Here is a 22,805-nt window from a genome sequence, read left to right on the forward strand (position 1 = left end):
CCCGTGAAAAGTCTGTCCAAAGACGTTTGTTATTCAGTCATTCTAGTTTGGGGGCCTATTATTTCCGGGAAGAAATGTGATTGGCGACGACCTACATCATACGTTGTTATCGAGTCCAAGCGCGCATAGATATTCACAACGAAAGTTAGTGCTAACAGCCCAATAAATGCTTTTCTATGATGACCTCCAATCCTGTAGTTGTATATCTAGAGTAGACAGGGATATTGGTGTGTTAAGCGGCACAGGCCAAAGTCAATCGGCCAGAATGCAGTCGTTAATAAATTATTTATTATTTCTGTGCGGCCCGGTACCAAATGCACCGGTACCGGTCCGCGGCCCGGTCGTTGGGGACCCCTGGTCTACATCTCATGAACAACAATTATTTTTGTCTTTTTCATTTTAAGTGGGCAAAATAAATTATATTTAAAGTATATTAATGAAAATGTTTGCTGTAATTTCATTCTTTTAATAAGGAATGTAACTTGCTATGATCCAAGGTTTTGAACAGGCAAGATACTGGAATGTGGCCACAGTGTACACATTTGACATTGCTCACCGTGGTCCGCAGTGTGCTCTGGGAGCTTATATGTCTGCTCTGCCACATGAAAAATTAGAGGGAACATTGGTCATGTCCCAAAAATCATAGCTATGGCAACAATTTCATTCTGCCTTTCTAATAACAGAATTCTGAACATTTGCAAAATATAATTTCAAGGTACTATTATTCCAACTTCAAAACAAAGCCATTAATTTGACTTAGTCATTAGTTAGTTTATATGCAGTTTGATATGGAACTGTTACTTTGCAACTCCACCTTTCAGTTATCATGACATGTATGGACTTGTACTAAGATGTTCATGTGGCTTTGTATACCTGACACTTTCTGTGTCTTATATGTTGGTGTGCCATATTACACATACCAGTCCTGTTGTCAGCTATAAACAAAAATCGATTAGCTTGCATGGAGCTCAGCTTCCACAGTGCTTTGATGCTTTGTATCAGAGCACACACGAAGGGCTGTAATCCCTTGGAGCGCTGAGCATCGTTTATTTCTGGCTATGTTTGTCTAATTGAAATAGTGCCATAAAAACACTAATGTGAGGCAGGGAGGAAGATCCAATTTAAAAAGTTGATGAGGATGGTGTTTTCTTGTGGGAATTGATTATTTGTACAACACAGTTGATGTTTAATTTTATCCAAAATGTGCAAACCTATTGAGAGAAACTACAATCATGTGTCATGCACAGTGTTGTGTACAAACATGTATTTCAATTTAAACATCCATCAATCCATTTTCAACACCGCTAGCCTTTGACAAGGTTGCAGGAGGTTGGTGCCTATCCCGGTAGCAAACAGTAGACTCCGGGCCAAACTGTCGTCACTGAGCAGGAATTGATACTGCTTCACCGAAAACAAGTAAAGGTAAAAGTCATTTCCCTGAATTGAGCAGGCTGAATGCTTTGAAATGTATTATTTGTGCAGCATTATCATATTTTGTGTGATAACCATTCATCGTCGAAGGTACTGTGTCAGTAATGAGCAGGACATGGTGACTACCTTGCATTAAATCGGATGAAGAAAATAATTTACCGGTATTAAATTCTTTGCTACCATAGTAATCCTCTTCCAAAAAATGCTATGCTGAGCTTGATTAAAGATCACCTTCTGAGGGATTGACTATAAAACTAAATGAAGACATCTACAACGGCATACGGACAGCTGCGGATTTATTCCTAGTCCACTGGAGCAACATCCTTGTTAGTATAGTGGACAGTATCTCCGCCGATCAGGCGGGAGACTGTGATTCGATTCCCCTATGAACAGTTTGTCTCTTATCTTTACACAGGGGGTGTAACAAACATAAAATGGATAGGGCAGGTGAAGAGTTCAATTATTGAGCGTTTTACCCGTTAAAATTGAGTTGAATATTGAATAATTCGCTGTGTCAAAACTCAAGTTACAAAAAATTTTGGAATTGACCGTGTAGTTTCGAATTTACGGCCAGAGCAACACCTGAGCAACGAAGAATGCACTTCGCTGCCGGCTGCTACCCGATGACTTAATTTACAGAAGACTTCGCCAGCACTACAATACGGAACTGTAGCACAACGTTATATATTGCCAAGATTTTCTGGGTTTTACTCACGGGATTCATCATGCCTTCTCAATGTGTAGTGATGAATTGCTCACACCACGGCTGAATACTCTATCATTATTTACATAATCATCATTCTTTACCTCGGAATATGAAAAAGAAAAATTACTACTTTTAAAGGCACATAAGTGAATAAATGATTATATATCTTTTCTATGATAGTGGTCATCTTACTACAGTGGCCTTTTCTGCTGTGGCTTGATGAAAGATCATCTTCTGTGGGGTGGCCATGATAACTAAATCACCATTTCTACCATGGCATACGACAAGCCACAAACCTGTTTCCAGAAAATCAGTAACTTCCTCGTGAGTATATTGGACAGTATCTTCGCTTGTCATGCAGAAGACCAGGGTTCGATTCCGTAACAGGGAGTTATCTTTAAAGTCTTCTATAGCAGGGTTCACTAAATCCGGACCTCGGTGCCACTTTTCCTGTCGTGTTTTCCATGTCTCCCTCCTCCAACACGCCTGAATCAAAATAATCAAGATCATTATCAGGCTTCTGGAGAGGTTGCTGATGACATAATCATTTGATTCAGGTGTGATAGGGACGAGAGATGTGGAAAACACGACAGGAAAAGTGGCACCGAGGTCCGGATTTAGTGAACCCTGTTTTATAGTGTTCATATGGGCTGTAATGCCAAAAAATGCCCCACCCATGAATCACTAACCAGCAACTTCCTTGTTAGGGGAGAGGGCATAATAGCCAGCATAAGAGAGGGGGAAAAAAGGAGAAATTTCAATTCCATTTACACTAAAAAATAAACAATGTATAATTTTAAAGTTCTATTTTTGAAAATTGATATTTTGCAGCTCCATAAAATGTTTACAATGTAATGTTATGTTAAAAGGACATTTATGTACCTCCAGCATTAGGTCATTTCAAACAAATTACAATTATACATGACCACAATTATAGCAATAATAAAAGCTGGCATGCTTGTTCTGCTGGGGCTCGATGAAAGATCACGTTCTGTGGTTGTGGCCCTGTACCACATAATAATTTCTACCACTGCATACCGCAGGCAGTGGATCTATTTTAAACAAGGAAGCAACTTCCACCTTAGTATAGTGGACAGAATCTCCGCCAGTCACGTGGAAGACCGAGGTTCGATTCATTGACGGGGCGTTTATCTTGCTAACTTCTCCAGAGTACACATGAGCTGAAATGCCAAAAAATTCATCTTACCTATGGATCGCAACAACCACCTTTGTTGACTGAGGAAAAACACACAATCCGCTCATTGTGCACCTCTTTCAATCTCCTCTTGAAGACACACAAACGACAAAGTAATATGTTTCTTTGCTACGATGGTGGTCCACTTACTGCAACTCCACTGTTATTCTGGGGCATGATGAAAGATCACCTTCTGTGGTCGTGGCAATGATAACAATCATTTCGACCAATGAATTTGGCAAGCCACGGATGTATTTCAAAGAAATCAGCAACATACTTGTTAGTATAGTGGACAGTATCTCCGCCTATCATGCAGAAGACTGAGGAAAAGAACAGAATCCACTCATTGTGCACCTCTGTCAATCTCATCTTGAAGAAACAAAAAAGGCTAAACGGTTATGTTTCTTTGCCACGATGGGGGTTCACTTACTGCAACTGCTTTTTCTGCTGGGGCTCGATGAAAGATCACCTTCTATGGTTGTGGCCCTGAAACCAAATAATCATTTCTACCACTACATACCGCAGGCCGTGGATCCAATTAAGACAAAGGAGCAACTTCCTCGTTAGTATAGAGGACAGTATCTCCGCCTGTCACGCGGAAGACCGGGGTTCGATTCCCCGACGGGGAGTTTGTCTTGCTAACTGCTGCAGAGTACACATGAGCTGAAATGCCGAAAAATTCCTTACCTATAGATCGCAATAACCAAATTGTTGACCGAGGAAAAACACACAATCCACTCATTGTGCATCTCTTTCAATCTCCTCTTAAAGACACACAAGCACCAAAACAATATTTTTCTTTTCTACGATGTTGATCCACTTACTGAACCTACCTTTTCTGCTGGGGCATGATGAAAGATCACCTTCTGTGGTTGTGGCAATATGACAACTAAATCATTTTGACCAATGAATTTGGCAAGCCCCAGATCTAATTCCAGGAAACCAGCAACATACTTGTTCGTATAGTGGACAGTATCTCCGTCTATCACGCAGAAGACTGAGGAAAAGAACACAATCCACTTATTGTGCACCTCTGTCAATCTCTTCTTGAAGACACACAAAAGGCCCAAATATTATGTTTCTTTGCTAACATTGTGGTCCACTTACTGCAACTGCTTTTTCTGCTGGGGCTCAATGAAAGATCACGCTCTGTGGTTGTGGCCCTGTACCACATAATCATTTCTACCACTGCATACCGCAAGCCTTGGATCTGTTTAAAACAAGGAAGTGATTTCCTCGTTAGTATAGTGGACAGTATCTCCGCCTGTCACGCGGAAGACCGGGGTTCGATTCCCTGACGGGGAGTTTATCTTGCTAACCTCTGCAGTGTAAACATGAGCTGAAATGCCAAGAAATTCCTTAACTCTGGATTGCGACAACCACATTTGTTGACTGAGGAAAAACACACAGCAACGAGCAACTTCCTTGTTAGTATAGTGGACAATATCTCCGCCTAGCACGCAAAAGACTGAGGAAAAGAACACAATCCACTCGTTGTGCACCTCTGTCAATCTCATCTTGAGGACACAAAAAAGGCCAAACGATTATATTTCTTTGCTACGATGGTTGTCCACTTACTGCAACCGCTTTTTCTGCTGGGGCCCGATGAAAGATCACCTTCTGTGGTTGTGGCCCTGATACCAAATCATCATTTCTACCATGACATACCGCAGGCCGCTGATCCATTTAAGAAAATTAAGCAACTTCCTCGTTAGTATAGAGGACAGTATCTCCGCCCGTCACGCGGAATACCGGGGTTCGATTACCTGACGGGGATTTTATCTTGCTAACCTCTGCAGTGTAAACATGAGCTAAAATGCCAAGAAATTCCTTACCTATAGATTGCAACAACCACATTTGTTGACTGAGGAAAAACACACAATTCACTCATTGTGCACCTCTTTTAATCTCCTCTTGAAGACACACAAGCGCCAAAACAGTATGTTTCTTTTCTACGATGTTGGTCCACTTACTGAACCTACCTTTTTCTGCTGGGGCATGATGAAAGACCACCTTCTGTGGTTGTGGCAATGACAACTAAATCATTTCGACCAATGAATTTGGCAAGCCCAAGATATATTTCCAGGAAACCAGCAACTTCCTTGTTAGTATGGTGGACAGTATCTCTGCCTATCACGCAGAAGACTGAGGAAAAGAACACAATCCACTTATTGTGCACCTCTGTCAATCTCTTCTTGAAGACACACAAAAGGCCCAAATATTATGTTTCTTTGCTAACATGGTGGTCCACTTACTGCAACTGCTTTTTCTGCTGGGGCTCAATGAAAGATCACGTTCTGTGGTTGTGGCCCTGTACCACATAATCATTTCTACCACTGCATACCGCAAGCCTTGGATCTGTTTAAAATAAGGAAGTGATTTCCTCGTTAGTATAGTGGACAGTATCTCCGCCTGTCACGCGGAAGACCGGGGTTCGACTCCCTGACGGGGAGTTTATCTTGCTAACCTCTGCAGTGTAAACATGAGCTGAAATGCCAAGAAATTCCTTAACTCTGGATTGCGACAACCACATTTGTTGACTGAGGAAAAACACACAGCAACGAGCAACTTCCTTGTTAGTATAGTGGACAATATCTCCGCCTATCACGCAGAAGACTGAGGAAAAGAACACAATCCACTCGTTGTGCACCTCTGTCAATCTCATCTTGAGGACACAAAAAAGGCCAAACGATTATATTTCTTTGCTACGATGGTTGTCCACTTACTGCAACCGCTTTTTCTGCTGGGGCCCGATGAAAGATCACCTTCTGTGGTTGTGGCCCTGATACCAAATCATCATTTCTACCATGACATACCGCAGGCCGCTGATCCATTTAAGAAAATTAAGCAACTTCCTCGTTAGTATAGAGGACAGTATCTCCGCCCGTCACGCGGAATACCGGGGTTCGATTCCCTGACGGGGAGTTTATCTTGCTAACCTCTGCAGTGTAAACATGAGCTAAAATGCCAAGAAATTCCTTACCTATAGATTGCAACAACCACATTTGTTGACTGAGGAAAAACACACAATTCACTCATTGTGCACCTCTTTTAATCTCCTCTTGAAGACACACAAGCGCCAAAACAGTATGTTTCTTTTCTACGATGTTGGTCCACTTACTGAACCTACCTTTTTCTGCTGGGGCATGATGAAAGACCACCTTCTGTGGTTGTGGCAATGACAACTAAATCATTTCGACCAATGAATTTGGCAAGCCCAAGATATATTTCCAGGAAACCAGCAACTTCCTTGTTAGTATGGTGGACAGTATCTCTGCCTATCACGCAGAAGACTGAGGAAAAGAACACAATCCACTTATTGTGCACCTCTGTCAATCTCTTCTTGAAAACACACAAAAGGCCCAAATATTATGTTTCTTTGCTAACATGGTGGTCCACTTACTGCAACTGCTTTTTCTGCTGGGGCTCGATGAAAGATCACGTTCTGTGGTTGTGGCCCTGTACCACATAATCATTTCTACCACTGCATACCGCAAGCAGTGGACCTGTTTTAAACATGGAAGCAACTTCCTCGTTAGTATAGTGGACAGTATCTCCGCCTGTCACGCGGAAGACCGGGGTTCGATTCCCTGACGGGGAGTTTATCTTGCTAACTTCTTAAGTGCACACATGAGCTGAAATGCCAAGAAATTCCTTACCTCTGGATCGCGACAACCACATTTGTTGACTGAGGAAAAACACACAGCAACGAGCAACTTCCTTGTTAGTATAGTGGACAATATCACCGCTTATCACGCAGAAGACTGAGGAAAAGAACACAATCCACTCGTTGTGCACCTCTGTCGATCTCATCTTGAGGACACAAAAAAGGCCAAACGAATATATTTCTTTGCTACGATGGTTGTCCACTTACTGCAACTGCTTTTTCTGCTGGCGCCCGATGAAAGATCACCTTCTGTGGTTGTGGCCCTGATACCAAATCATCATTTCTGCCATGACATACCGCAGGCCGCTGATCCATTTAAGAAAATTAAGCAACTTCCTCGTTAGTATAGAGGACAGTATCTCCGCCTGTCACGCGGAATACCGGGGTTCGATTCCCCGACGGGGAGTTTGTCTTGCTAACTGCTGCAGAGTACACATGAGCTGAAATGCCGAAAAATTCCTTACCTATAGATCGCAATAACCAAATTGTTGACCGAGGAAAAACACACAATCCACTCATTGTGCATCTCTTTCAATCTCCTCTTAAAGACACACAAGCACCAAAACAATATTTTTCTTTTCTACGATGTTGATCCACTTACTGAAACTACCTTTTCTGCTGGGGCATGATGAAAGATCACCTTCTGTGGTTGTGGCAATATGACAACTAAATCATTTTGACCAATGAATTTGGCAAGCCCCAGATCTAATTCCAGGAAACCAGCAACATACTTGTTCGTATAGTGGACAGTATCTCCGTCTATCACGCAGAAGACTGAGGAAAAGAACACAATCCACTTATTGTGCACCTCTGTCAATCTCTTCTTGAAGACACACAAAAGGCCCAAATATTATGTTTCTTTGCTAACATGGTGGTCCACTTACTGCAACTGCTTTTTCTGCTGGGGCTCAATGAAAGATCACGTTCTGTGGTTGTGGCCCTGTACCACATAATCATTTCTACCACTGCATACCGCAAGCCTTGGATCTGTTTAAAACAAGGAAGTGATTTCCTCGTTAGTATAGTGGACAGTATCTCCGCCTGTCACGCGGAAGACCGGGGTTCGATTCCCTGACGGGGAGTTTATCTTGCTAACCTCTGCAGTGTAAACATGAGCTGAAATGCCAAGAAATTCCTTACCTCTGGATCGCGACAACCACATTTGTTGACTGAGGAAAAACACACAGCAACGAGCAACTTCCTTGTTAGTATAGTGGACAATATCACCGCTTATCACGCAGAAGACTGAGGAAAAGAACACAATCCACTCGTTGTGCACCTCTGTCGATCTCATCTTGAGGACACAAAAAAGGCCAAACGAATATATTTCTTTGCTACGATGGTTGTCCACTTACTGCAACTGCTTTTTCTGCTGGCGCCCGATGAAAGATCACCTTCTGTGGTTGTGGCCCTGATACCAAATCATCATTTCTACCATGACATACCGCAGGCCGCTGATCCATTTAAGAAAATTAAGCAACGTCCTCGTTAGTATAGAGGACAGTATCTCCGCCTGTCACGCGGAATACCGGGGTTCGATTCCCCGACGGGGAGTTTGTCTTGCTAACTGCTGCAGAGTACACATGAGCTGAAATGCCGAAAAATTCCTTACCTATAGATCGCAATAACCAAATTGTTGACCGAGGAAAAACACACAATCCACTCATTGTGCATCTCTTTCAATCTCCTCTTAAAGACACACAAGCACCAAAACAATATTTTTCTTTTCTACGATGTTGATCCACTTACTGAAACTACCTTTTCTGCTGGGGCATGATGAAAGATCACCATCTCCTGCCTCCGCCTTCCCCTCTCTTCTCTGGCTGGGCATCCGCCCTGCGCTCCGTCGCGGGTCGCTGACTGGGCGCCGGTGTATCAGCGGGGTGTCGCCTGCACCGGCGGGGGACCCTGCCTTGCCTGGGGCTTGGTGGGCCGCTGGGGGTCCCGTGGCGTGCCGTGCCGGTTGGGGGCTGCGGCTGTGGCTCGTGGCCCGGGTGGGCGGGCGGGGGTGGGTGTAGGCGTGGTGTTGGTGATGCGTCCCCTCCTGCCATCCCTGAAGGCCGGTTGATGGGTGCGCGGGTGGCCCGGGGGACCACCCTGGGTCCCGGGGGGGGGACGATGGCTCCTTTGCTGGGCTGCGGGAGGAGGGATGGGCTGCGCGTGGCCCCCCGCCCCCGCGCCCGCCCTCCCTCCCTCCCCAGGCTGGCTGGGTGGGGGCTGTGGCCCTGGGTTGGCGCCCGCGCGGCTTCTCCGCCCGTCTGCGTGGCTGTCGCGCGCCCAGTGGGGCCTGCGTGCTGCTGGATGTGGTAGGGCATTCTCGGGTCGGGGGTCCCGGTGCCGGGATTGGCGATGCGGCGGCGTAGGGTTGGTCGCCAACGGGCTTACTCATAAGAGATTCACACGATTACTGGGTTCTAGATCACAGAACTGATTTGTGTACACTCTACCCCTTTCAATCACTTAGCTTATAGGCTTATAGACACCCCCACCCCCATTCTCCTCTTTCACTGGCCAATAGGCCCCCACATGGTGTAAACCGGAAATACATCTCGCTGACGATAGCACCAGCATATTAGTAACTAGTTTAGATGTTCAATGTATTTCTAGTTGTTGTTTGTGTATGTGTTTCTTTTCCTTCTTCTCTTGTATTTCTTTTCTTCTGTCCCCCCATAATCCCTTCCTGTTCGCTGCTTTGTCATAATAAAAAGGTATTTTGAATGATCACAATGGGAGTATGTCAGACTCTCAATGTGAAACATTAAAACTGTTCAGAATCTGGGCACTTAGACTTCCATTCTCTGTGTCAAACAGCTGAACAGGACAGGTTTTTAAAAAAAAAAAAAAAAAAAAAAAAAAAAAAAAAAGAACACAATCCACTTATTGTGCACCTCTGTCAATCTCTTCTTGAAAACACACAAAAGGCCCAAATATTATGTTTCTTTGCTAACATGGTGGTCCACTTACTGCAACTGCTTTTTCTGCTGGGGCTCGATGAAAGATCACGTTCTGTGGTTGTGGCCCTGTACCACATAATCATTTCTACCACTGCATACCGCAGGCAGTGGACCTGTTTTAAACATGGAAGCAACTTCCTCGTTAGTATAGTGGACAGTATCTCCGCCTGTCACGCGGAAGACCGGGGTTCGATTCCCTGACGGAGAGTTTATCTTGCTAACTTCTTAAGTGCACACATGAGCTGAAATGCCAAGAAATTCCTTACCTCTGGATCGCGACAACCACATTTGTTGACTGAGGAAAAACACACAGCAACGCGCAACTTCCTTGTTAGTATAGTGGACAATATCACCGCCTATCACGCAGAAGACTGAGGAAAAGAACACAATCCACTCGTTGTGCACCTCTGTCGATCTCATCTTGAGGACACAAAAAAGGCCAAACGATTATATTTCTTTGCTACGATGGTTGTCCACTTACTGCAACTGCTTTTTCTGCTGGGGCCCGATGAAAGATCACCTTCTGTGGTTGTGGCCCTGATACCAAATCATCATTTCTACCATGACATACCGCAGGCCGCTGATCCAATTAAGAAAATGAAGCATCTTCATCGTTAGTATAGTGGACAGTAACTCCGCCTGTCACGCAGAAGACTGGTGTTCGATTCCCTGACGGGGAGTTTATCTTGCTAACCTCTGCAGAGTACACATGAGCTGAAATTCCTTACCTATAGATCGCAACAACCACATTTGTTGACTGAGGAAAAACACACAATTCACGCATTGTGCACCTCTTTCAATCTCCTCTTGAAGACACACAAGCGCCAAAACAACATGTTTCTTTTCTACGATGTTGGTCCACTTACTGTAAATACCTTTTCTGCTGGGACATGATGAAAGACCACCTTCTGTGGTTGTGGCAATGAGAACTAAATCATTTCGACCAATGAATTTGGCAAGCCCAAGATCTATTTCCAGGAAACCAGCAACTTCCTTGTTAGTATAGTGGACAGTATCTCCGCCTATCACGCAGAAGACTGAGGAAAAGAACACAATCCACTTATTGTGCACCTCTGTCAATCTCTTCTTGAAAACACACAAAAGGCCCAAATATTATGTTTCTTTGCTAACATGGTGGTCCACTTACTGCAACTGCTTTTTCTGCTGGGGCTCGATGAAAGATCACGTTCTGTGGTTGTGGCCCTGTACCACATAATCATTTCTACCACTGCATACCGCAGGCAGTGGATCTGTTTTAAATAAGGAAGCAACTTCCTTGTTAGTATAGTGGACAGTATCTCCGCCTGTCACGCGGAAGACCGGGGTTCGATTCCCTGATGGGGTGTTTATCTTGCTAACTTCTTAAGTGCACACATGAGCTGAAATGCCAAGAAATTCCTTACCTCTGGATCGCGACAACCACATTTGTTGACTGAGGAAAAACACACAGCAACGAGCAACTTCCTTGTTAGTATAGTGGACAATATCGCCGCCTATCACGCAGAAGACTGAGGAAAAGAACACAATCCACTCGTTGTGCACCTCTGTCGATCTCATCTTGAGGACACAAAAAAGGCCAAACGATTATATTTCTTTGCTACGATGGTTGTCCACTTACTGCAACTGCTTTTTCTGCTGGGGCCCGATGAAAGATCACCTTCTGTGGTTGTGGCCCTGATACCAAATCATCATTTCTACCATGACATACCGCAGGCCGCTGATCCAATTAAGAAAATGAAGCATCTTCATCGTTAGTATAGTGGACAGTAACTCCGCCTGTCACGCAGAAGACCGGTGTTCGATTCCCTGGCGGGGAGTTTATCTTGCTAACCTCTGCAGAGTACACATGAGCTGAAATTCCTTACCTATAGATCGCAACAACCACGTTTGTTGACTGAGGAAAAACACACAATTCACGCATTGTGCACCTCTTTCAATCTCCTCTTGAAGACACACAAGCGCCAAAACAACATGTTTCTTTTCTACGATGTTGGTCCACTTACTGTAAATACCTTTTCTGCTGGGGCATGATGAAAGACCACCTTCTGTGGTTGTGGCAATGAGAACTAAATCATTTCGACCAATGAATTTGGCAAGCCCAAGATCTATTTCCAGGAAACCAGCAACTTCCTTGTTAGTATAGTGCAGGGGTTCCCAACCTATTCCACTAAGGCACACTGTGGGTGCAGGATTTCATTCTTACCAAACAAGATGACAACACTTTTTCCCCAATCTGGTGTTTTACAAGTGCAATCAGTTGATTGCAGTCAGGTGTGGCTTGTTTTAGCAGAAGCCTCATTGGTTCAACTGTCTCTGCTGGATCGGCTGGAACAAAAACCAGGACCCACAGTGTGCCTTGAGGACTGGGTTGAAAACCCCTGGTATAGTGGACAGTATCTCCGCCTATCACGCAGAAGACTGAGGAAAAGAACACAATCCACTTATTGTGCACCTCTGTCAATCTCTTCTTGAAGACACACAAAAGGCCCAAATATTATGTTTCTTTGCTAACATGGTGGTCCACTTACTGCAACTGCTTTTTCTGCTGGGGCTCGATGAAAGATCACGTTCTGTGGTTGTGGCCCTGTACCACATAATCATTTCTACCACTGCATACCGCAAGCCTTGGATCTGTTTAAAACAAGGAAGTGACTTCATCATTAGTATAGTGGACAGTATCTCCGACTGTCACGCGAAAGACCGGGGTTCAATTCCCGGACATGGAGTTTATCTTGCTAACTTCTGCAGAGTACACATGAGCTGAAATGCCCAAAAATTCCTTACCTATGGATCGCAACAACCACATTTGTTGACTGGGTAAAAACACACAATCCACGCATTGTGCACCTCTTTCAGTCTCCTCTTGAAGACACACAAACACCAAAAGAATGTTTCTTTTCTACGATGGTGGTCCACTTACTGCAATTACCTTTTCTGCTGGGGTATGATGAAAGATTACCTTCTGTGGTTGTGGCAATGATAACTAAATCCTTTCGAGCAATCACTTTTGCAAGCCGCGGATCTATTTCCAGGAAACCAGCAACTTCCTCATTAGTACAAGTGGACAGTATCTCCGCCCATCACGCAGACGACTGAGGAAAAGAACACAATCCACTCATTGTGCACCTCTGTCGATCTCATCTTGAGGACACAAAAAAGGCCAAACGATTATATTTCTTTGCTAACATGTTGGTCCACTTACTGCAACTGCTTTTTCTGCTGGGGCTCGATGAACGATAACCTTCTGTGGTTGTGGCCCTGATACCAAATCATCATTTCTATCAGACTACATATGAGCTGAAATGCCAAAAATTCCTTACCTATAGATCGCAACAACCACATTTGTTGTCTGAGGAAAAACACACAATTCACGCATTGTGCACCTCTTTCAATCTCCTCTTGAAGACACAGAAGCGCCAAAACAATATGTTTCTTTTCTACGATGTCGGTCCACTTACTGCAATTACCTTTTCTGCTGGGCCATGATGAAATATCACCTTCTGTGGTTGTGGCAATGACAACAATCATTTCGACCAATGAATTTTGAAAGCCGCAGATCTATTTCCAAGAGACCAGCAACTTCCTCGTTAGTATAGTGGACAGTATCTCCGCCTGTCACGCGGAAGACTGGGGTTTGATTCCCTGACGGGGAGTTTATCTTGCTAACCTCTGCAGTGTAAACATGAGCTGAAATGCCGAGAAATTCCTTACCTCTGGATCGCGACAACCACATTTGTTGACTGAGGAAAAACACACAGCAACGAGCAACTTCCTTGTTAGTATAGTGGACAATATCGCCGCCTATCACGCAGAAGACTGAGGAAAAGAACACAATCCACTCGTTGTGCACCTCTGTCAATCTCATCTTGAGGACACAAAAAAGGCCAAACGATTATATTTCTTTGCTACGATGGTTGTCCACTTACTGCAACTGCTTTTTCTGCTGGGGCCCGATGAAAGATCACCTTCCGTGGTTGTGGCCCTGATACCAAATCATCATTTCTACCATGACATACCGCAGGCCGCTGATCCAATTAAGAAAATGAAGCATCTTCATCGTTAGTATAGTGGACAGTATCTCTGCCTGTCACGCAGAAGACCGGTGTTCGATTCCCTGACGGGGAGTTTATCTTGCTAACCTCTGCAGAGTACACATGAGCTGAAATTCCTTACCTATAGATCGCAACAACCACATTTGTTGACTGAGGAAAAACACACAATTCACGCATTGTAAAGACCACCTTCTGTGGTTGTGGCAATGAGAACTAAATCATTTCGACCAATGAATTTGGCAAGCCCAAGATCTATTTCCAGGAAACCAGCAACTTCCTTGTTAGTATAGTGGACAGTATCTCCGCCTATCACGCAAAAGACTGAGGAATAGAACACAATCCACACATTGTGCACCTCTGTCAATCTCATCTTAAAGACATACAAGCGCCAAATGAATATTTTTCTTTGCTACCATGGTGGTCCACTGACTGCAACTGCTTTTTCTGCTGGGGCTCGATGAAAGATCACCTTCTGTGGTTGTGGCCCTGATACCAAATCATCATTTCTATCACTGCATACCGCTAGCAGCGGATCTATTTAAAACAAGCAAGCAATTTCCTCGTTACTATAGTGGACCGCCTGTCATGCACAAGATCGGGATTCGATTCCCTGATAGGGAGTTTAACTTGATAAATTCTGTAGAGTACACATGGGCTGAATTGCCAAAAAATTCCTTACCTATGGACTGCAACAAACACATGACCTGACTGATGATAAACACACTATCCTTTCATTGTGCACCTCTGTCCATCTCATCTTGAAGACACACAAGCGCCAAAACAATATGTTTCTTTTCTACGATGTTGGTCCACTTACTGAAACTACCTTTTCTGCTGGGGCATGATGAAAGTCCACCGTCTGTGGTTGTGGCAATGAGAACTAAATCATTTCGACCAATGAATTTGGCAAGCCCAAGATCTATTTCCAGGAAACCAGCAACTTCCTGGTTAATATAGTGGACAGTATCTCTGCCTATCACGCAGAAGACTGAGGAAAAGAACACAATCCACTCATTGTGCACCTCTGTCAATCTCATATTGAAGACACAAAAAAGGCCAAACGATTATGCTTCTTTGCTACGATGGTGGTCTACTTACTGCAACTGCTTTTTCTGCTGGGACCCGATGAAAGATCACCTTCTGTGGTTGTGGCCTTGATACTAAATCATCATTTCTACCACTACATACAGTGGGGAGAACAAGTATTTGATACACTGCCTATGGGTTTTCCCATTGACTGTGTATCAAATAATTGTTCTCCCCACTGTACCGCAGGCTGTTGCTCCAATTAAGACAAGGAAGCTACTTCCTAGTTAGTATAGTGGACAGTTTCTCCGCCTCTCATGCGGAAGACTGGGGTTCGATTCCCTGACGGCGAGTTTATCTTGCTAACTTCTGAAGTGTACACATGAGCTGAAATGCCAACAAATTCCTTACCTATAGATCGCAACAACCACATTTGTTGACTGAGGAAAAACACACAATCCACTCATTGTGCACCTCTTTCAATCTCCTCTTGAAGACACACAAGCGCAAAAAGAATATGTTTCTTTTCTACGATAGTGGTCCACTTACTGCAACTCCCTTTTCTGCTGGGGAGCGATGAAAGATCACCGTCTGTGGTTGTGGCAATGATAACTAAATCATTTTGACCAATGAATTTGGCAAGCCGTGGATCTATTTCCAGGAAACCAGCAACTTCCTTGTTAGTATAGTGGACAGTATCTCCGCCTATCACGCAGAAGACTGAGGTAAAGAACAAAATCCACTCATTGTGCACCTCTGCCAATCTCAACTTGAAGACACACAAAAGCCCCAACGAAAATGTTTCCTTGCTACCATGGTGGTCCACTTACTGCGACTGCTTTTTCTGCTGGGCTCGATGAAAGATAACTGTCAGAGTGACATTTCCTGCTTTGAATATGTTGCAATTTTGTTTGCTGTGCTTAGCTTTGCTTGTTTTAGGCCATGTCCACACATAGCATGTTTTTTTTTTTTTTTTTTTAAACGAGGATTCTGCCCTAATCAACGGGGGAAAATATTTGTGTTCACACATGTGTATTGTGTAGAAAAAAAAGAAAAAAAAAACCTTCCACAGCCAACCACTTTCATTCATTTTTAAGTACATTTAAAACAATTAAATAATTGTCCAAAATATCCATTATTCAATAAGAAGCACAGCAAGAGTTTGTAAAAAAAAAAAAAAAAAAAAAAAAAATGGAAGCAAAAAAGCACCTATTTAATATACTCCAAATGTATTGGTCTCATTAGTGAAGTGAGGACAAAATTTGTCGCAGCCAGTGACGTAAATCTTCGGTTATCAGTGTCGACATGATGGAGCCACAAACGCAGAATTCGCAAATCTTCACCTTCCCCGTCGTTTTTAAGAACCCTGGATTAAATCTGCGTGCGCGTGTGGATGATAGGTTAAACCGTAGAAAAATATCTTCTTTTTGCCAAATACCCTGCAACGTGTGGACATGGCCTTAGTATTGCCGTTAATTTGATCGGATGTTTTGTTTTTTTTGCATGTGTTTTATCGATTGGATTTAATTATTGGCAGCTGTCAAAAACGGGAACTTAACTGACCACACCCCCCACGGCTCGCAATTGGTTAGTGCCCCTTTATAAGGACAAATACACGCAGGTGCAGGAGGAAGGGACAAGTCTGCTTACCTGGCCAAGACAGACATGGAAACGCACGCACGGGCACGCACAGGCATGCAAGGAAGGATCGGACTGGCCAGGAGGCAATCGGGCGAAGGTGCGACCTCGGAAGGAAGCGGCAGAGCAGCGCGAGGACGTGGAAGGCAAGAGACTTGATCAACGCCTCCACCCAGCTAAGTAAAGGGACGTGATCAAGCGGAGCGCATGGGCACCTAAATCGTATCATTATCGTGGCGATCGCGTGCTAAAAGCGCGCTTCCCCTCTAGGATGCCGCCGCCATCAAGAGGAGGCGGCAGAGCAGCACAAGAACGTGAAAAAAGATAAACTTGATGAACACGTCTCCCAAGCTAAGTAAAGGCGCGTGACCAAGCAAAGCGCAGCAGCGCACCGTCTACACTAGTACTGTGGCGATCACGTAGCTAAGGGCATTCTTCCTTCCTAGGGTGCAGCCACAATCAGGAGGAGCAGCAGCAGCAAGGGACGCCACGGGTCACGAGGAAAGACACCGCATGATTACCTGCTTTCTCTGCCTGGCCAAAAGTTTTATCAATGATCGTTAAGCACTGGTTTGGATCATTTTAACGAACTGAGTTGAAACTTTTTAGTATTCTTTTTAACCAGTTATTTACTATTGCTGTCAGCTCTAAACGTTTTTTTTTTAATTTTGTTTTAACATTGTTCTCTTCTGAATTAAAAAAAAAGTTAAGCTCCCTAACTGTGTGATTTTCTAACAGTGGAAACAAACAAAAAGTTGGTACAAAAAGAAACTTGACATGCGGTTGTGACATTTTTGGCGCTGTTTCAGGACTACCAATTCCACTGTTAGAAAATGGATCGAACACAGTAAAGTAACACTGCACCTGTAACTGCACAGTTTGTATGGCCATGGTTTATGGGGGGCTGCTTGGATTCCAAAATTTGATGGTGACAAAAACAAGTTTGTGGAATGGACAGCTCAGTTGGAAGCCATGCTGAGAGCACAACGGCTGACTGAGCAGCAGCAAGCTGATTTTGTGTTAGGCTCCTTAGAAGGAGAAGCTAAGCGTGAGTTACGTACAACTTGTCAATCAGAGGGACGAAGAGACTGGGCAACAGGTGCGCGATATTTTACAAAGACTTCATGCCAAACCTGCCACTAAAGCACAGCTAGGGGCTAGTTTTTTTAATTGCAAAAATCGTGCGGATGAAACGGTGGGCACTTTCACACTGCGAGATGGCGAGGACGGGATGAAAGGGGAACTAAAGATGTCAATGACCTTCTGCTCGACCAGTTTATGGTTGGATTACAAGTGCGGCCCATAAAGCAGGAGCTAAGCACGCACATAAGGCGGAGTGAACGGACAACGTTTGAAGCCATGGTAAAAGATGCTACGGCCCTAGAACAGGAGCTGCAAGATGGCAAAGAAGCCACATTGTCTCAAAGAATCACTGCGCCGGCACCACGTTTTCCAACTACTGCCACCTTAGGAGAATGGAAAGAGCAAATACAAGCAGAGCTGCAACGGGGCCTGATAGGAGAAATGAAAAAGGAGCTCTTAGAGCAGATGAAGACTCTGTCTACTAACTTGATGGAAGAGGTGAGGTCACAAATGGCCACCAAGGAAGCACGGCTGACCCCAGAAACCCTGCCTCATTACCACCACATGCCCACCATGCAAGCCTCTTCAGCGGGACGGCGGTCAACCAGCACAACAGAAAATCCCTACCAATGGGACGCACGGGGTAGGCCTACTGTATCTGTCATCGGTGCGGCGCCGTCAGTCGAGTGCAGCGCCGATGTCCTCGCAGACAATCCGGGCATCAGGATTTTTAATTACCCCCTACAGCCCAGGGCCAAGCAGTAGGGGCCGTCACCCATAAGGAGCCCACAGCACAGCCAAAGTCAGCCTTGGTTGGTGAGTGCCTTGAAGTTGTCATTAAAATGAATGGATGTTCTGTGCCCTTTGTGCTTGATACAGGATCCTAAGTCACACTGGTGAGCCGGAGCTTATTCAGGAAGTCTCTAGAAGGAACTGGAGTGACTAAAGCTGCTGACACTCCCTGGCTGACCCTTTGTGTCGCTAATGGATTGACTATCCCTTATGTTGGTTATGCTCTGGTGGACTGTATGATAGGAAGCATTCAAGTTTTGAGTAAAGGGGTAATAATTGTTAATGATGAGTGCTTTGGTCCAGAAAAGGGTATTCTTGGCATGAATATTAGGACCCAAGGGTATACTTGGCATGAATATTATTAAACCAGTTTGGTCTGCTCTTACCCAAGGCAACCACCCAGGATTGTCTGCTTTCAAAACCATCATGCCTCCTGCAGAAGGACAGAGGTGGGCCTGAGCCTTTACAGAGTGCCAGTGAATTAACACCCGAGGGCCCCTTCCTCCCTACCAAGGGGTGGCAAAATTACCACGGCAACAAGCAGTGATCATCCCACCCAGTCTGAAATTGTAGTGTTGACCCCGCTAACAGAAGGGGCTTCTAACCCCTCTTGCATTGTTGTAGTGGAGCCACTCCCCGACAGCGATACCGAGTGGCGTATGGGTCGAACCCTTGTCAGTCTAAATGGAGGACGAGTGCCATGTAGGATCTGCAATCCGAACCCATACCCAGTAGAGCTTCCCCAACGCCAGCCATTGGCCCAAGTAACAGAGGTGGCTGCGACAGACATACAGGGAGAACAAGAACTGGTACTCAATGGTGTTGCACCCGATGTGGTGGAGGTTTCAGTGAGGCGGGTGGGAGCTACCAACGAAGACGACGAGTTTCCGTCTAATCCCGCGATGTCGCTAAAGGGAGAAGAACTGACCGACGACCAACAGCAGGAAATGACTGGCCTATTGCGAAGATGGAGCAAAGTGTTTTCCTGCCATGATGAGGACTTTGGCCGCGCTGGGGCTGTAAAACATCAAATACCAACGGGCACGGCACCCCCAAGTCGTGAAAGGTACCGACCCGTTCCCCCAAGCCTGTATGCTGAACTACGAACCTTGCTGAAGAACATCCTAGACGGCGGTGTGGTCAAGGAAAGCACAAGTCCATGGGCAGCCCCAATTGTGCTCGTTAAGAAGAATGATGGAAGTTGGAGGTTCTGTGTTGACTACAGAAAATTAAATGCATTCACGCATAAAGATGCTTACCCCCTACCTCGAATCGAGGAGTTACTGACCTGTCCAAATGGTATTCCACACTGGACTTGGCTAGTGGCTACTGGCAAGTGTAAATGGACCTGGCCGATAGAGAGAAGACTGTTTTCACCACACCCTTTGGCATCTACGAGTTTGAAAGAATGCCCTTTGGCTTGTGTAATGCCCCAGCGACATTCCAGAGGCTGATGCAATGCTGCTTGGGCAGTATGGTAAATGAGTCCTTGTTGATTTACTTTGATGACGTGGTCGTATTCTCCCCAGATTTCAGCAGCCACATACGTCACCTGGAAGAGGTGTTCCAGCAGCTCCATCAGCATGGTCTGAAATTGCAGCCTAAAAAGTGCCACCTATTCCAGCAAAAAGTAAACTAAACTACCTGGGACATGTGATCAGTGAGAAAGGAGTAGCCACTGACCCAGCGAAAACTGGAGCGGTGAGAGACTGGCCTGTGCCTGAGACAGTGAAGCAGGTAAAATCCTTCCTCGGCTTCGCTGGCTATTACCGCCGATTTATACCTGGCTTCTCAAAGATTGCTATGCCATTAAATGTACTGACACATGGCACGACCACACAGGGCAAAAAGTCTGCTCCAATTAGCTGGACATCAGAGTGCCAGTGAGCCTTTGACCTCTTGAAAGAAGCCTTGTTGAATGCTCCCATCCTGGCCTATGCTGACTTCTCTCTTCCCTTTAAGCTATACACAGACGCCAGTTTTGAGGGCCTGGGAGCAGTGCTGACGCAGGTGCAAGGGGGCAAAGAGTGGGTAATTGCCTATGCCAGCCGTAGTCTCCACCCAGCCGAGCGCAATGATCAGAACTACAGTTCCTTCAAGCTAGAATTGTTGGCTCTGAAGTGGACAGTCACTGAGAAATTCAAGGACTACCTTTATGGCGCAGAGTTCACTGTGTTTACAGATAACAATCCATTAGTGCAGCTCAGTTCGGGGCAGTGGAACAACAATGGGTGGCTCAACTACCTAACTTTAAGTATACCATCAAATACCGCCCCGGTAAACAAAATGGGAATGCTGATGCTCTGTCCAGGTTACCCGAGCAAAATGAACTGATGCCATCAAAGAATGCGACTCGCATCGTGGCAGAAGAGGATGGAACATGGGAGGAATGCCAGGCCAAAGACCCAGATCTTGTCCAGATTTGAAAGCAGAAAGAGTTGAAGTTGGCTCGCCCTGATTTACCCGAATCTGCATCCCCTTACATGAAACAGCTGACCAGGGATTGCGACAAGCTTGTGCTGCGAAATGGTGTGCTGGGCAGATGGAGTCTGAGCCTGGGATATTCCTGGTAGTTGTCCCACAGCAGCAAGCAAATGGTGTTTGGAGGGCATACCATGCAAAAATGGGTCACCCAAGCAGCAAAAGGACCTTGGTGGCTCTCCGACAGCACTGTTATTGGCCCAGAATGACCCAGGATGTGAAGGAGTGGACCAACACTTGCATGCATTGTATGTGTGCTAAAACTGGACCTGAGGTGAGGACCCCGCTAGTATCGATTGCGACCTCCTCTCCGTTCGAAGTTGTTGGGGTGGACTACCTCGGCCTGGGGCGCCCAGAGGACCAGTACCCCTATATTCTGGTGATGACTGACTTGTTGTCAAAGTATACACTTGCAGTGCCTACCCGGGATCAATCTTCGAGTACGACAGCTAGAGCCTCATACAGCAGCCTTATCCAGACGTTTGGCTGCCCAGAATGGATCCTGACGGACAGGAGGCTGCGTTTGAATCATCACTAATGAAGGAGTTGTGTCAGCTTTATGGATGCCAAAAGAGCCGTACTACAACCGTATCCACCTCATGTATGTCGCTCTCACCGGCCTAATTTTGGGTTGGGTGGTCCACTTACAGAAACTGCTTTTTCTGCTGGGGCTTGATGAATGATCACGTTCTGTGGTTGTGGCCCTGTACCAAATAATCATTTCTACCACTGCATACCGCAAGCCGTGGATCTATTTAAAACAAGACAGCAACTTCCTCGTTAGTATAGTAGACAGTATCTCCGCCTGTCACGCAGAAGACAGTGGTTCGATTCCCAGGTGGGGAGTTTATCTTGCTAATTTCTGAAGAGTACACATGGGCTGAAATGCCAAAAAAATCCATACCTATGGATCACAACGACCACATTTGTTGACTGAGGAAAAACACAATCCACTCATTGTGCACCTCTGTCAATCTCATCTTGAAGACACACAAGCGCCAAACGAATATTTTTCTTTGCTACCATGGTGGTCCACTTACTGCAACTGCTTTTTCTGCTGGGGCTCGATTATAGATCACGTTATGTGGTTTTGGCCCTGATAACAAATCATCATTTCTACCACTGCATACCGCAAGCCGCGGAACTATTTAAAACAAGCAAGCAACTTCCCCATCAGTATAGTGGACAGTATCACCTTCTGTCCCGCGGAAGACCGGGGTTCAATTCCCTGACTTTTTCCAGAAAACCAGCAGCTTCCTCGTTCGTATAGTGGATAACTTCTGCAGTGTACACATAGGCTGTAATGCTCCACCCGTGAATCGCTACAACAACATTTGTCGATGGAGGAGAAGAACACAATCCACCCATTCTGTAACGATCCTTTGAAGGCACATAAGCGCCAAAAGATTATTTTTCTTTGCTATGACTGCTCTCCAATTACTGCCTTTTCTGCCTGGGCTCGATGTGGTGGTGGCAATGATAACTCAATCATCATTTCTACCAAGGCATACGGAAAGCCACGGAGCTATTTCTAGAAATGCAGCAACTTTGTCATTCGCCACCCTATTAATTGCTACAACCACATTTGTCGACTGAGGAGAAGAGCACAATCCAGCCGAGATGTTGAGGGTCCAGTTTGGTGACCTTAGTATTGCACCTCTGCATTTTGCAGATGTTGTAGTGTTGTTGGCTACATCAAGCGGTGACCTTCAACTCTCACTAGAACCATTCACAGCTGAGTGTGAAGGGGTCGGCATGAGAATCAGCACCTCCAAATCCG

At 45.2% G+C, this 22,805-nt stretch overlaps 5 non-coding genes across 5 annotated transcripts; all 5 read left to right on the top strand.

Annotated features, from left to right (window-relative positions):
* The first annotated feature begins 3,889 nt into the window (after positions 1-3,889).
* Positions 3,890-3,961, top strand: trnad-guc (transfer RNA aspartic acid (anticodon GUC)). Its single transcript has one exon. It is a non-coding gene; the product is annotated as a tRNA-Asp (tRNA).
* A 604-nt stretch (positions 3,962-4,565) lies between these two features.
* trnad-guc (transfer RNA aspartic acid (anticodon GUC)) lies at positions 4,566-4,637 on the top strand. The gene has a single exon. It is a non-coding gene; the product is annotated as a tRNA-Asp (tRNA).
* A 1,076-nt stretch (positions 4,638-5,713) lies between these two features.
* Positions 5,714-5,785, top strand: trnad-guc (transfer RNA aspartic acid (anticodon GUC)). Its single transcript has one exon. It is a non-coding gene; the product is annotated as a tRNA-Asp (tRNA).
* A 1,076-nt stretch (positions 5,786-6,861) lies between these two features.
* trnad-guc (transfer RNA aspartic acid (anticodon GUC)) lies at positions 6,862-6,933 on the top strand. The gene has a single exon. It is a non-coding gene; the product is annotated as a tRNA-Asp (tRNA).
* Positions 6,934-8,009: 1,076 nt separating this feature from the next.
* Positions 8,010-8,081, top strand: trnad-guc (transfer RNA aspartic acid (anticodon GUC)). The gene has a single exon. It is a non-coding gene; the product is annotated as a tRNA-Asp (tRNA).
* The last annotated feature ends 14,724 nt before the right edge of the window (positions 8,082-22,805 follow it).

Source organism: Corythoichthys intestinalis, chromosome 11 (assembly GCF_030265065.1).
Source record: "Corythoichthys intestinalis isolate RoL2023-P3 chromosome 11, ASM3026506v1, whole genome shotgun sequence".
Taxonomy (NCBI): Eukaryota; Metazoa; Chordata; class Actinopteri; order Syngnathiformes; family Syngnathidae; genus Corythoichthys; species Corythoichthys intestinalis.